This window comes from Brassica napus, chromosome C4 (genome assembly GCF_020379485.1).
Source record: "Brassica napus cultivar Da-Ae chromosome C4, Da-Ae, whole genome shotgun sequence".
Lineage (NCBI taxonomy): Eukaryota > Viridiplantae > Streptophyta > Magnoliopsida > Brassicales > Brassicaceae > Brassica > Brassica napus.
The window spans coordinates 19,121,974-19,136,438 of NC_063447.1; the positions used below are offsets into that span (position 1 = coordinate 19,121,974).

Genomic DNA, 14,465 nt, shown 5'->3' on the forward strand with positions numbered 1-14,465 from the left:
GATTAATATTTAATCTACGGTTACTTGACAGATGTTTAAGTCTATATTTTATAGCAGACTAGAAAATTGCAAAACTTTAAAAAATATACTGATTGCTCACAGAATAAATTGTGCACTAAAAAATACTACTGAATATTGCCATAAAGTGATGGCATTCTCATGGAGGTGATGCAGATAAAGAAACAATGATACTTCGGTTGGATTTGAGGAAGATGAGATGAGAAACAAAGTGGTATATATTCTGCGGTGAAGGCGAGGCTTCTTACTCTGTTAAAACAGAGTTTGTTCGCGGCGTTTGATAAATATATTTTTAACGGCAGCACATTCTATAGATTATTTGGGTTAATGATGGAGAATCGCTGGAGGTTCGGGTTCGTAGATGAAACATATACCACTTTGTTTCTGTGTTGTAAAATGCATAATAGATTTAGTATTTTTTTAATTATTCAACTAAGGCAAATCATATAAGAATTTATTCTCTGAATTCCGAATCAGACATATTCCAAGAGCACAAAATACTATAGCGGACAAGCTTGCAAGTGGTGCGAGAAGTTCTCTTTCAGCTATGTTATATGTCGATTCAATACTTTCGGTTTGGCTTTCTGAATCGCGCGGTCCAGTTACTCAGTTCTCGCTTATGTTGTAAAAAAAAGTTACTAATTTTTAAATAATATTATAAAATTTTGATTTTTTTTTTTAAAAAATTTTAATGGTAAAACCCCTCAACTATGTTTATTTAATGAAAAACCCTTAAATTAAAGATTTACCGGTAGTAATGGTATTTATGACCTGCTAGGGTTTAATTCATTAAATAACGTTAGTTTGATAGTTTTTTTATTAAATATTTAGTTTGAGGATTTTTACCCAAAACAAACATAGTTGAGGAGTTTTAACGTTAAAAATCCTTTAATAAAGATAATTTAGGCATTATTGAAAAAACTGAGCTACAAATAGGTTACTTTAGAAATAAATATTTTAAAGAGTTATTTCAGCTATTTTTAATATTTTCTAGGTTATTCTAGGTAATTTTCTCAAAATTTTATTTTATCTCATGACGTCTAGCAAAAGTAGATCCTAATTTTTTTAATCTTTACATAGTTAGATGTTTTTAAAAAATAATCTATCGCCAAAAAAGCCACTCGCGCAATTAAAAAAATCAAGTTTTCATCACTTCTTTTAATATTATTATTTATCTCCTTAATTTCCAACTGATATTGTGCAAGTACTCGAACAGAAGACACCTTTACGTAAACCAACATAGAAAACATTTTTTTTTTTTGGGTAAAATGTTAAATTTTATACCAACTTTTAATTTTTGACAGAAATACAGAGACACAACAAAGAAATTAGAAAAACCAAAATCTATGGCAGCAAAAAAGAAAAATGAACAAACACTATGACCACAACCAATAAAATCACCTTAGAACGAGAGGCCACATAAATCTCTATACCACGACTAAAGAATAGAAAACTCCAACCACATCAGTCCAACCACAACGAAAACACGTCGCAGCTTTGCTGGGAAAGTACGAAGCTTCAACCACATCAAACCCGCCACAATAAGATTCACCGCAGCCTCCCTGGAAAAGTACGAATTGCTACAACCACATCAGTCCCGCCACAACGACAAACGCCGCAGCTTTGCTGGAAAAGTACGATGCCACAACCACATCAGACCCGCCACATCAAAAATCATCGCAGCCTCACCGGAAAAGTACGATGCTACAACCACATCAGTCCCGCCACAATGAAGAAACACCACAGCTTTGCTGGAAAAGTATGAAGATACACTACTACCACCAATCAGAGAGAAGAGCCTTCCAACATCTCAAACCAAAGAAGTCCATTAGCTGTACCGAGCTCTTTATTTGGAAAGAAGATAGCCAAAGCGACTGCCACACCCACCAGACCTGCAGAAAAAGAAGACAGAGACAATACCAAACACCGGTAGAATGTAGACCTCCACCACCGAAAATTTGACAGTCTCTAACACGTCGCCACAGAAGCAAGAAAACTCCGAGAGACCAAATCGAAGCCCTCCACATCCTCTCCCGCGTTCCTTTTACTGAGAACCAGTAAAATGATCTTCTCCGAGCAAGAAGGAGTCGGGGATCCTATCATACAACTATGCCACCAGCCGCAGATAGGACAAACGAACCCTTGAAATGGAAACTCTAGGCAGTTCCTTAAAACAAGGCTCAATGCCACAACCACTGTTAGAAAAGCTAGATACCATATACACCAGTAGTCTACCGCAAAGACACCACTGAGACTTCAACACTCAAGCCCTGGAAAACGCTTAACCACCACCGGAATGAAGCCTGCGGAACCTACGGCTAGCTAGTCCTCTAAGCTCACCAGAAAAAGCTCACCACCACCATAACTGAGGATAAAAGCACTGACCTGAGGAAGCAAATCTGCCAGCCGAGAAAGAGAGAGAGACCACTACTTGGAGACCGAGAGAAGGCGAAGCGGACAGAGGAAGAAGAAAACCCTAGAGCAGTCCTCAAGCCCAGAGAAACTTAGATCCTCCACTGCTGCCACAGATCCGGCACAGATCTGAACCCTTGCGGCAGTCAAACTCTCTCGGAAAACCCTTCCCATCTACAAGCAAATCGATGTCACCACAGCGCTAAGGCAATTGCAGAAACAGAGAGGTAAGTATATCTAACAACGGCGAGCAGAGAGAAGGGCGAAGAACAAAGAAAGAAGAGAAAGCAATACACCGGAGCCGAGACCGACGGAGGAGCCACCGGTCTCAGAAATAGATCTGAAATTTCCTTTAACCGGAGAGAGTGAGAGAGGAAAATGATATTAATTGCCTTTTATTTTGGCCATCAACATAGAAAACATGTTTGCATGTATTCGATTATTGAGATTTGAGAAAGAAGTTAAAGAGAGCACGTGAGTGGATCAGGCGTTGGAGGCGGTGTGGAGAGAAGACGGTGATCGAGATGTGGCGGTCCCTGAGATCCACGCCTCCGTCCCCATATATGACGCCACCTATTAAGTGTATGATTCACATTAGTTTTATTTACATAATTATACATTAAACAACTGTATACTGATATATTTTATTAAAAAACTGTTTACCAAAAAAATATTTTATTATTTCTTCTGTTTTTTCTAAATGTTACTTTTAACAATTTTACACAGATAAAAAATGATTGACACGCATTTATGTTCTTATTAATTACACCTATTTGACCATTAATATTTAATATATATAAAATTATTTATAAGATAAATGCAGTTTACAATTAATGTTAAACTGAAAATAAATATAATTTTTATTAGAATTCTAAAATAACATTTTTGGATTAAAAATGTTAAAACAATTACTTACTAATGAAGTATTTTTTAATCTATGTAAAACATAGAATTAGGCAAAATATCTGTAAATTTTGATTCATTCGTTATTTGTTTTCAGTTCGAACTGAAAAATCTGGATATCCGTAACTCTACGAAGCAAATCAAATACTAATTTGCAATATCCATAAAAACAAACCAAATCAAAAATATTGTTATTATTAGGAACGTATATCCAATCCGTTATATGCATATATATACATGTATCTAAATAATTTTATACTCCATCTGTTTCATAATAAGTGTCATTTTAAGTTTATTTTCTAATTTCAAAATAAGTGTCATTCTACAATTTCAATGCATTTTTTACATTAAATTTATTTTTTATTCTTTTGATTAACCAATAAAATTTTATTTAAACATTTTTTATTTAATTAATTATGCATTAATAAAGATATATTAGTCTATTGTACAACTTTATTAATCTCCATGAAAAATATTAAAGTGACATTTAATATGAAACGAATGGAATATACTCCCCCCGTTTCATAATAGTTGATGTTTTAGAAGATGTTTATTTTTTCAAAATAGATGAAGTTTTGATATATTTATATTATTTTTAACTTTACTGAAAACTGTGTAACTAATTAGATTTTTCAGTTATTTTTTTAATTAGTTGAATGATTTTTAAATTATATTTGTAAAGTTACTTTTTGGAGAAAAGTAGATTTCTTAATCTTTGTGCAATGAATCAAAACATCATGTATTGTGAAACATAAGGAGTATAACTTATATAAATATTATATTTTATATAAGTCTTACAATATTTTTGTTTATTAGAGTTATTATATTAGTTATTAAAATTTTAAAATTAAATAATTTTTTATTTATAATAAAATATTATTGTTTTGCATTATTTTTTGGATTTTATTTATTTTTAAAAAAATTTTAACATAAATTTCCATTTATTTTATTTGTACGAATCGAATTGGACATCCGGTCAAAATTCTAAAAAAATTGAATATCCGGTACACAGAATATCTGGATCGTTACGGATCGAATCAAATTGGATAAGATTATTCGGATAAAACAAATCAGATCATGAATACTTTTAAAAATTCAGATATCCATCGTGTGCTCGCCCCTAGTAAAACATGTCAAAAGTGACATTTTCGTTGGGAGTAATTGGTAAGTCTGTAGTGTAAATCGTTGAAAGATGCATTTTTATCGAAGCCGCCAGTGGTTATGGGGAAGCCGCCAGTGGTTATGGAGTAATTTGACTTTGATGACCAGTGGGAGGAGTTTTACATTGACCATTCGCAATAATCCCAAGTTACATCGTTGTTCACATATTAACTGTCATCGCACACGTGAAACCTAATTAGTCATGTCGGTTCAAAGCTCCTGATATTTTAAAATTTGGGATGTATGACTTGGGATTATAAATAAGCCACATGGATATTAATGACTGCAGTAACTGATATATTTAAACATCGATGCCAAACGGGATTCTTTTGGTAATATATGAAGACAAAAATAAAAATAAAATAAAAACCAACGTCGAAAAACACACCTGATTTAGTATCCCGTATCAGTTTCTTCCAAAATATAAGTCATATTTTGACGTAAATTGACCCAATGAAAACATCATTACAATTTAGTTACAAGTGACATTTCACTGTATAGCAATATAAGTAGACACTAAAATATTCAAAAAATTGAAGGTAGAACAGCTTGGAAGAAGCTAGGTGGATTCGTAATACACCATGAAACTAGTATTTGACTATTTGTCTTTGATCCCAAACTATTAAAACCTAACTTCAGGATTTCAAAACATTATACTCTCTCTATTCCTAAATATAAGAGGTTTAGAAAATTTTTTATGTTCCAATATGTAAGATGTTCTCATATTTCGAAGTAACTTTAACTTTATCAAAATCTATGTAACCAAACAAATTTAATAGTTATATTTTATAATTATAACTGGTTCAGTTGTTTTTAATTTGTAGTTTTAATAATACATTTTAGATAAAAATAGATTTTCTTAATAACCTAGTTTTGTCTAAAACGTCTTATATTTAGGAAGAGTATGATATATTGATAATAAGGTTTCTAGATTTTTTTGAAAAATATAATTTTTCATGTATAGATGAAGAAATCGTTTTTGTATTCAGTTTTCGTTCTAGTCTTTTTTATACCATCTCTAACTCAACTATATTTTTCAATGTATAATAATTCTGAAACAAAGATGACTGGTCTGTTTCATTTTTTTCACACTTTAGATACACATACCTATAATCAGAAAAGAAGATATAAAATATATGGGTCTCAAAATACATAATCAAATGAAAAACTACAAACAATACTACTCCTGGCGCGACCTTTTTTGACGAACGCGGAAAACGAGCACCAAAAAGTACAGTTGGCTGCTCTTTCTCAACACCACCGTCTTGCATTACTATTAATACACCCCAAAAGGCAACTCAAAGATCAAAAATACACGTGGAAGAGGGAGCGCTTAAACGTTCCTTCTCTTTACATCAACTAGATCCGTGTCTGCGTTACGCGCGGATTTTGTGGTTATATAATTTTTTTTTTAAGATTTAATATAAATATATGATATCGTTTGACAATTTTGTTTGAAAAAACCTACAGAATTTGAGTTTAGAATATATCTGATTTTGTTATCTTCTTTATTAATGTTTACAGTTAAGCATTTTAAATTTAATTGGAAAGAGTAAGAAATAAATCATACATAATCTGAAGGGTTTATGGTTTTATTTGGAGAATTATTAAAACAAAATTAATAAGAAAGCATGTTAGCAGTGTAACTTTAAGAAGTAATATTCATTATGAGATGAAATAATGTTATAGAAATCTTGAACCCATTGAGCTTAATACTACATCCAACGATCGAGCATCTTGTTTGTTTTCTTAAGTTGAAGGTAATACATCCGAAAGTATGTCTGTTTGTTCTAGTAGACCGTCGTAATAGAAAGTGCACTTCTTTCTTTCTTTGGGGCTGATTGATATATCATTGGAAGATTTGTGGTGCAAATTAAGAAGAAATGAGCTATACTCAGTTTTGTTGAGAGGGAAACATTGCATAATTACTTATGGCAAACATTGAAAGTACGTGACGGGTTCTCAATAAGTATATGAAATGTTGAGTCATTTTATATGCAGCCACTTGGATAATGTTTTAGAAGATTAATAAAAAAGTGTAGCTTACATCTTGTGAAGATAGTTTTGTGTGTTTCTCTCTTAAAAACAGAAACATAGGACTGTGCAACTGGAATATATTATGTTGTTCTTCTCCCTCTCCCGGAAGTAAAATCCTTATTCTCAGAAGCAACATAAAACGTAGCATTCAAAACACTTTTATTCATCAGTTTTTTTTGTTTATCTCTCTCAAAGATTAATTTTCTTACTCTTATGCTATGAGAAAAAGTATTGTCGTAAAAATGTGTCTGAATTTTAGTGATCCAAAACAATTATATATTCCAAAAACTAAAATAATAATTTTCAATTATTATTATTTTTATCTTCGTCAGATGTTAGTTATTAAATTTCTAACTATTTTGATATGAAAATTTTTTATCATAAATGTGTTTGGAATTTTGGTGATCCAAAACATTTATATAACAGATTTAAAAATAAACAACTGATAACATAGTTTTATTTGTCCAGTATACTTAAACCTTTTAAACCGATAAATAAACTGTTATAGTTTAAAACTTTGATTTGTTTTTCAAAAATATTCAATAGCTATATTATTAACTACTGTGTTTATTCTGGTCATCAAACAAAATACTATTTTTTCTTATTCCTCTGCCTTTTGTTTTTGTAACACAGACCTCTGCCTTTTTAAGCCAATTCAAAAATGGCTCGTAAGATAAAGAACCAAGATAAGTGAATTAGTGAATTAAACATATGATAATCAACCAAAACTTTAACCAAAAACAAAAAAAAATATAGTCAACCAAAAAGATATACAGACTCTATAAACTTTTTGTATAAAAAATGTCTAACTCACACAGAACTACAGAAGTGTATCTTCTTGAGGGGACCAACCTCTTCTCCTCATCTCATTGAGAAATAATGCATACCATGAAAGACAAAGGAACAATGGAGGGACCTTAGTGACTAAATATCAATCGAGTCAGACTTGTTATCCGAAATATCATCTGTAATAAGAAGAGATCATCACCACTAAAGAAGATAAGTAGAGAAAGACGCTTAAATTACAATAATTTCAAACGCTTAGAAAGTGATGCATACTATATATATGGAATAGCAGCCCATCCTTCTTTTTAAGACACGTATGAGAACCTCTCCATCCCAGCGCCACCAGTCTTTGTGTTTGATTCTCCATCTTCGTCTCCAAATCCAACAGATACACGAACAAAACGTTTTACCACTGATTGATACTGTGGGAAAGTCTTTTCGGCTATCAGCCCTTCGAAAGTTGATCCAGGCTTCGTTGCTTTAGACCGAGTTTGAGGCCGCGTAGCTGGTGGTTCTCTCACATGTGGCCCATGAGTAGTGCAAGAAGAAAATTGAAGCCATAATTTCTTTCCCCAAAACTCAAAAAATAAAGCTGCATAAGTTTAGCTGCACCAGAGGAACAATGGCTTAATGGAGATCAGAGGCCATGGAGATTAGGGTTGTGAAAGTTCTATATGTATTGAACCTAGACACTGTTATATAGCGAGGTTGTGGAGAGTAGGGAAGATAGAGAGGTGTCGATAAACCGGCGAAGATTTGTTGTTGGAGAGGGAGAAGAAGCGTAAGAAAAAGAAAGAGAGATTGGATTGGTGACATGGCAGTTTAATTGGTTCTGAATATTTTTGTGATGTTTCATGCCTAGAAATCTTTCAATATAATTAATTTTATATAGTAGAGATTAATGGTGGTAGAAAAAAAGGAAAGAAAATCATTTGAATTAAGGCAATTCTTAAACAACTTTTAAAAACGTTTTTGTCACAAAAAGATCTCAAGAAATAAAATGACCGAAAATTTAATTTCTACATCTTACTTTATAGATATATAAATAATAAAAAAATATTTTTTATATAATTTCGAAATATATGTTTTAAATTTGAATTTTTGTAAAAAAAAATTGAATTATTATTTTTGAAATATTTTTTTTAATTCGAAAGTTCTTTTTAAAACTATTTTTACAATTTTTATTTTAAATTTTTAATATTTTTTTCTATTTTTTAAGTTGTGATTTGCACTATGTTAAAGTTGTGCTTTGTATATTATTATTTCATTCTTCAATTTGAGTTTTTTTATATGTGAGTATATTTTATTACATTGATTTCAAAAATTTTATGGGTATAGATGATATTCTCAAAGTTGAGTACTATGAGTATAAATTTTAAAAATTCATAAAGCAAAAACAATGGAATCTCAAAATTTCATAATTCTTCTAGAATTCTTTGCCAAGTAACCCCCTTAGTATAAGGTGCTGATGCAAGTGATTCTGATTTCACTTATCAGTTGCAAGTCATTGTTCAAGATCTGTAAACCACATAGATAATAATAATTAATAATAGCACACTTATGTAATTTATAGGAATTAGACTTTATTATACACGATGGATAAGACAGACATGTTTCCATCACGTCTGAAATATCAATTATTAAAATAGAGGAGACTAAACTAAAAGCGCGTACTGAACATGCAGAGGCTGGAGGAGATTGAGGACGCGGAGCGCCACCACTAAATCTCCAGCATTACAGATTCCCTCTTTCTTTGCGACTTGGACACCGAAACTAATCATGTTCCCAATCGTTTTTGAATCCGCCCCCATCAGCGGAAGGATCCCACGGAACACCAAGCCATGACTGGCCACATGAGACGACCATTTAAAGGACTCCGACATCGAAACAACCAAGAGAACATGAACGCTCGGCCTGCACCTGGCCACAAGATTTACCGCAGCCTTGGCAGTGATAATGATAGCCTTTGCTTTGGGGTCTCAGGCGTAAGTGGCTTTCTTCGCCATGATGGGGAGTACTTTTTATAAACACACAACAAAGAGAGAGACAAAAGTATGGACCTTTGTGTCGAGCATGACGACACAGAGGATACCAGTGTTCCGTATGGCGGTTCTGAGATTATTGATAGTTTCTTGGTGGTGTGCGTGAGACCCCTCAGAGAAATCGAATCGGGCTATGTTTATACCAGCTTCGAGAAGCTTCTCTATCATCTCAACAGATCTAGACGCTGCTCCAAGTGTCCACACCATCTTAGTCTTTGCCGCTCCTTTCTTAATATTTTGTTCAACTTTCACGTACGCCATTCTGGAAAATCCCCTAGGCTTCTTTTTTAATAGAGAATTGTCCGTTTGTGTTTGTGGAAAAAAAAAATATATAATCAGACAACGGAGAAATGGATCTGCCTTGTCTGAAAAGTAACAACCTTTGTTTTGCTTCTTATTAGGGTTTCACGGAGTCTAACGGCGTAAATTTGCAACAGCAGCGGATCTCCAACGGATTGGGCTACAACTCCTGCTTGATGGAGAGGAGAGGAAGATAAGATACGACGTAGAAAAGAGGGGGTGGTGCTAGATGACTTTTTTTTTTCTCTGCGTCCGCTTGTGATGGCGGCTAGGTTTTTTTTTTTAAATACACCCGAAACAAAATAAAAAAATTTATAGGAATGGGCTTAAATAAGAGAACAATGTTAGATCAATGTATTGTTTATGTTTTAATAGTATAAAGCCCGTACCTAAACACAATAGTAAACTTTAAACACAAAAAAAATGATCTGATTGGTCATAAAGCCCAGAGTAAACTTTAAGCCAAAAAAAAATCTGATTGGACGAATATTTTTGATGACATGTATTCTCTGGATACAGGATATGCTCGCTTTTAGTATTGTGATTCATGGCCACACGCATCCTCTTCTTCTTCTTCAAAGTTCTTCTCCTTTTTCTCGCTCTCTCAGATTCTTTTTCAGCGACAAGTAACGGCCAAGGTGTGGGAATCAACTACGGCCAAATCGCTAACAACCTCCCGTCTCCGGCGCGAGTCGCCGTCCTCCTCCGTTCACTAAACATCACGAGAGTAAAACTCTACGACGCAGACCCAAATGTCCTCTCCTCCTTCTCAAACTCACAAGTCGATTTCATGATCGGTCTAGGCAACGAGTTCCTCCAAAACATGTCAACGGATCCAACCAAAGCTCAGAGCTGGATCCAGCAACGACTCCAAACGCACATCACCAAAACGCGAATCACCTCGATCGTCGTCGGAAACGAAATCTTCAAAACCAACGATCGCGTCTTGATCTCGAGTCTATTACCGGCCATGAAAGCGGTTTACTCTGCTTTAACTAATCTCGGTTTAGAGAAACAAGTAACGGTAACATCTGCTCATTCGCTAGACATGCTTCAGACATCTTATCCACCGTCGTCCGGATCATTCAAACAAGAGTTTATACAGTTTCTCCAACCTCTTCTTGATTTTCACTCTCAGATCAAGTCTTCTTTCTTGATCAACGCGTATCCTTTCTTCGCTTACATGGACAGTCCTAAAGAGATTCCCTTGGAGTATGTTCTGTTTCAGCCGAACCAAGGGATAGTTGACCCGAACACTAATCTTCATTACGACAACATGTTGTTCGCTCAAGTCGATGCGCTTTATTCAGCCATTAAAACGTTGGGGCATACTGATGTTGAGGTTAGGATCTCGGAGACGGGATGGCCTTCCAAAGGAGATGAGAATGAGATCGGAGCGACGCCGGAGAACGCGGCGCTTTATAACGGGAACTTGTTGAGGTTGGTTCAGCAGAGGAAAGGGACTCCGGGCAAGCAGTCTGTTCCCATTGATGTTTATGTTTTTGCTCTTTTTAATGAGAATCTTAAACCCGGTCCGGCTTCTGAGAGGAATTATGGGTTGTTTTATCCGGATGGTAAACCGGTTTATAATGTCGGTTTACAGGGTTATCTTCCTGATATTATATACAGTTCAAGCGCAAGTACAATCAAGGTATATCTTCTTCTTTTAAAAAAAAACAAAATATTCGTCGGTTTCCAAATCTTGACTTCTTTTTCTTCCAAATTCAAGAAAAAAAAATGAAGCGTTGAAGAATCGTTGTAGTTCTTAAATGGTACTAGTATATTGGTTTTTGTTTTTAAAGGTCAATCATGCAATCAAGATTCAAGAACTTAGTTTTCTAGAAATCAAAAGAACTAGTTTTGCATTGACTTTTCGGTTTCTTTTTCTTTATTTTAAAGTTTTATAATCTACATAAGATTTTCTGAAAAACCAAACACTCTAGAAAAATCTACTTTCATTATGAGTTTTGTGAAATAGGTTTCGTCTTGGCGGAAGGTTTGCTTTCTCGAATTAGAAAAAAAATTTCTTCAACAAAAATACAATTTTGGTAATTTTTGTTACTTTTAAAATTGTATTTTTTGGCAAAAAGTGTGATAATGACTATTTAACTTCTAAGGAGATTTTTTTTTTTGAGAAAAGAATTGACTTCTAAGGAGATTAGTTATAACTGGTTTTTACCTTTTTAAAAACCCTTTGTGTTTAAATTCTTTTGTTAGTAGTGGTTTTGGTAACAAAACAAGAAAAGTTGTAACCTAGTGAGAGTTTCGTTTCTTTCTAGTTCATTATCATGTGTAGTAATAAATCTCTTCTTTTTTTTTGACACTATAAATCTCTTTTCTTCTGAGATTAAGAATATATTTAAGTGACAAGATAATTGTTAGTAATGTCGATGTTGAATGATTGTGCAGACTTTGAATTTGTGGAGAGCCGTGATGGGTTTGGCTGTAGCGGGGTTGATAGGACTTGATATGGGCGTCAAAATGAGGATGCCCTTAATTATAGGTTTATATTTGTTTGTTTTAAAGAAAGTTATTGTTATGGTTACACTTATAGTTATAGCCTATAGCCCTGAGGTTACAATTCTTTGTCATGTGTTGGATTCACAATTAAAAAAAAATTATTCTGTAATTGGAAAATTGTTATAAAACATTTTTTTGGTTAGTATTGCTGAAAAGTATATGTGAATAATATCCATTTCATTTAAGTATGCTAATCTATTACAATAAAATAGACTATTCTTATTTCTCAAGCCTCCACCTCAGCTTTGCATATCTGAAAACTCTACACGTGTCATCTATTAAAACCACAATCTATCTTCCGTGTTTTTTATGTAAAGCGTTGGTCTGGTTGTTTGGGCTTCGCAGTCTGTGTTTGGGCCCATTTTTTTTAGGGTTTTCTCATCCCCTTCTCGATCAATCACAACTACTCCATGTTTTTCCTTTCATCTTTCTCTCACGGCGGCGATACTCTTCTGTAACGGCTGGAGTTTAATGTTTTTCATCCCTTTCACTACAAGAAAACACATGTTTAACGAGGAAAGTTAACGAGGAAAAACAATCCTCGTAAATTTACGTCGATTTTACGAGAAACTTACGTGGAAAAACAATATCATCGTTATTTCCTCGTAAAGTAACGACAAAAGCGTTTCGTCGTAAAGTCGATATAATTTGACGTGTCTTTTACAAGAAAATACTATTTCCTCGTAAATACGACGTAAACTTCGCGTGTTATTTACGAGGAAATAATTTACGTGTATTTAGCGAGGAAATTTTGAATCCACCAACTTTGTAGGTGTTACACGTTTTTTTTGCCACCTAATTAATTTTCGTCGTAAATTCATAGGAAAATTACAACTACCAGATTCGAAATTTCCTATAAATATGGATGTTTAAACATCATTTTAAACACACCAACAAAAAAAACGTGAAAGAAAAAAAAATGGCTGGCTCCGGGACTATTTACGAGTTGCAAAAGTGGATGTATATGCATAGAGATGCTAACAGGATAGTGACGAAAGAATACCTTGCGGGCCTGGAGACATTTATGCATCAAGCAGATTCAACACCGCTCGCCCAAGAAAGTGGTAAGATGTTCTGTCCTTGTCGGAAATGCAACAATTCGAAACTGGCAAACCGTGAAAATGTTTGGAAACATTTAATAAATAGAGGTTTCACGCCAAATTACTATATCTGGTATCAACATGGATAAGGTTTTAATTATGATCAGAATGAAACTAGTAGTAGTAATAGCAATTTTCAGGAAAAAGAACCGGTTGATCATCATTTGCATAATGAACATAGTTACCATCAGGGGGAGATGGTAGATTATGATATGGTTCATGATATGGTAGATGATGTATTCGTAGCTCATGATGAAGATGAAGAACCTAATATAGATGCAAAAAAGTTTTACGAAATGTTAAACGCGGCGAATCAACGACTTTACAGTGGTTGTAGAGAAGGTCTCTCTAAATTGTCATTAGCTGCTAGAATGATGAATATTAAAACTGATCACAATCTACCTGAAAGTTGCATGAACGAATGGGCGGACTTGTTTAAAGAGTATTTGCTGGAAGATAATGTGTCTGCTGATTCTTATTATGAGATTCAGAAACTGGTTTATAGTCTTGGGTTGCTTTCGGAGATGATAGATATTTGCATCGACAACTGCGAGATCTATTGGGGAGATGATGAGAAGCTAGAAGAATGTCGATTCTGCAAGAAGCCACGATTCAAGCCGCAAGGACGGGGACGTAATAGGGTACCGTACCAAAGGATGTGGTACCTACCAATTACAGACAGATTGAAAAGATTGTATCAATCAGAGCAGACTGCTGGAAAGATGAGATGGTATGTCGAGCATACTCAGACGGATGGTGAGATGACTCATCCATCAGATGCAAGAGCCTGGAAACATTTCAACAAAGTACATCCGGATTTCGCTAGCAATAGCCAGAATGTGTATCTCGGACTATGCACAGATTGATTTAGTCCGTTCGGAATGTCAGCGAGACAATATTCATTGTGGCCAGTCTTTCTTACACCATACAACCTGCCACCGGAGATGTGCATGCAACGGGAGTTGCTATTCTTGACCATATTAATACCTGGTCCGAACCATCTAAAAAGGTCCCGGGATGTTTTTCTACAACCACTGATAAAAGAGTTGAAGGATTTGTGGTCAACAGGGGTGAGGACGTATGACTGTTCAACGAAGACGAATTTTACGATGCGAGCAATGCTTTTGTGGACCATAAGTGATTTTCTTGCCTATGGGATGTTGTCTGGATGGACTACACATGGGAG

At 34.3% G+C, this 14,465-nt stretch overlaps 1 long non-coding RNA gene and 1 pseudogene across 1 annotated transcript; one reads left to right on the forward strand and one right to left on the reverse strand.

Moving 5' to 3' along the window:
* Positions 1–1,250: 1,250 nt before the first annotated feature.
* Positions 1,251–3,543, reverse strand: LOC125585459. Its single transcript, XR_007322379.1, has 2 exons — positions 2,725–3,543; positions 1,251–2,632 (listed from the first exon to the last, which is right to left on the reverse strand). It is a non-coding gene; the product is annotated as an uncharacterized LOC125585459 (long non-coding RNA).
* A 6,665-nt stretch (positions 3,544–10,208) lies between these two features.
* On the forward strand, positions 10,209–12,324 carry LOC106394262 (annotated as a pseudogene).
* The last annotated feature ends 2,141 nt before the right edge of the window (positions 12,325–14,465 follow it).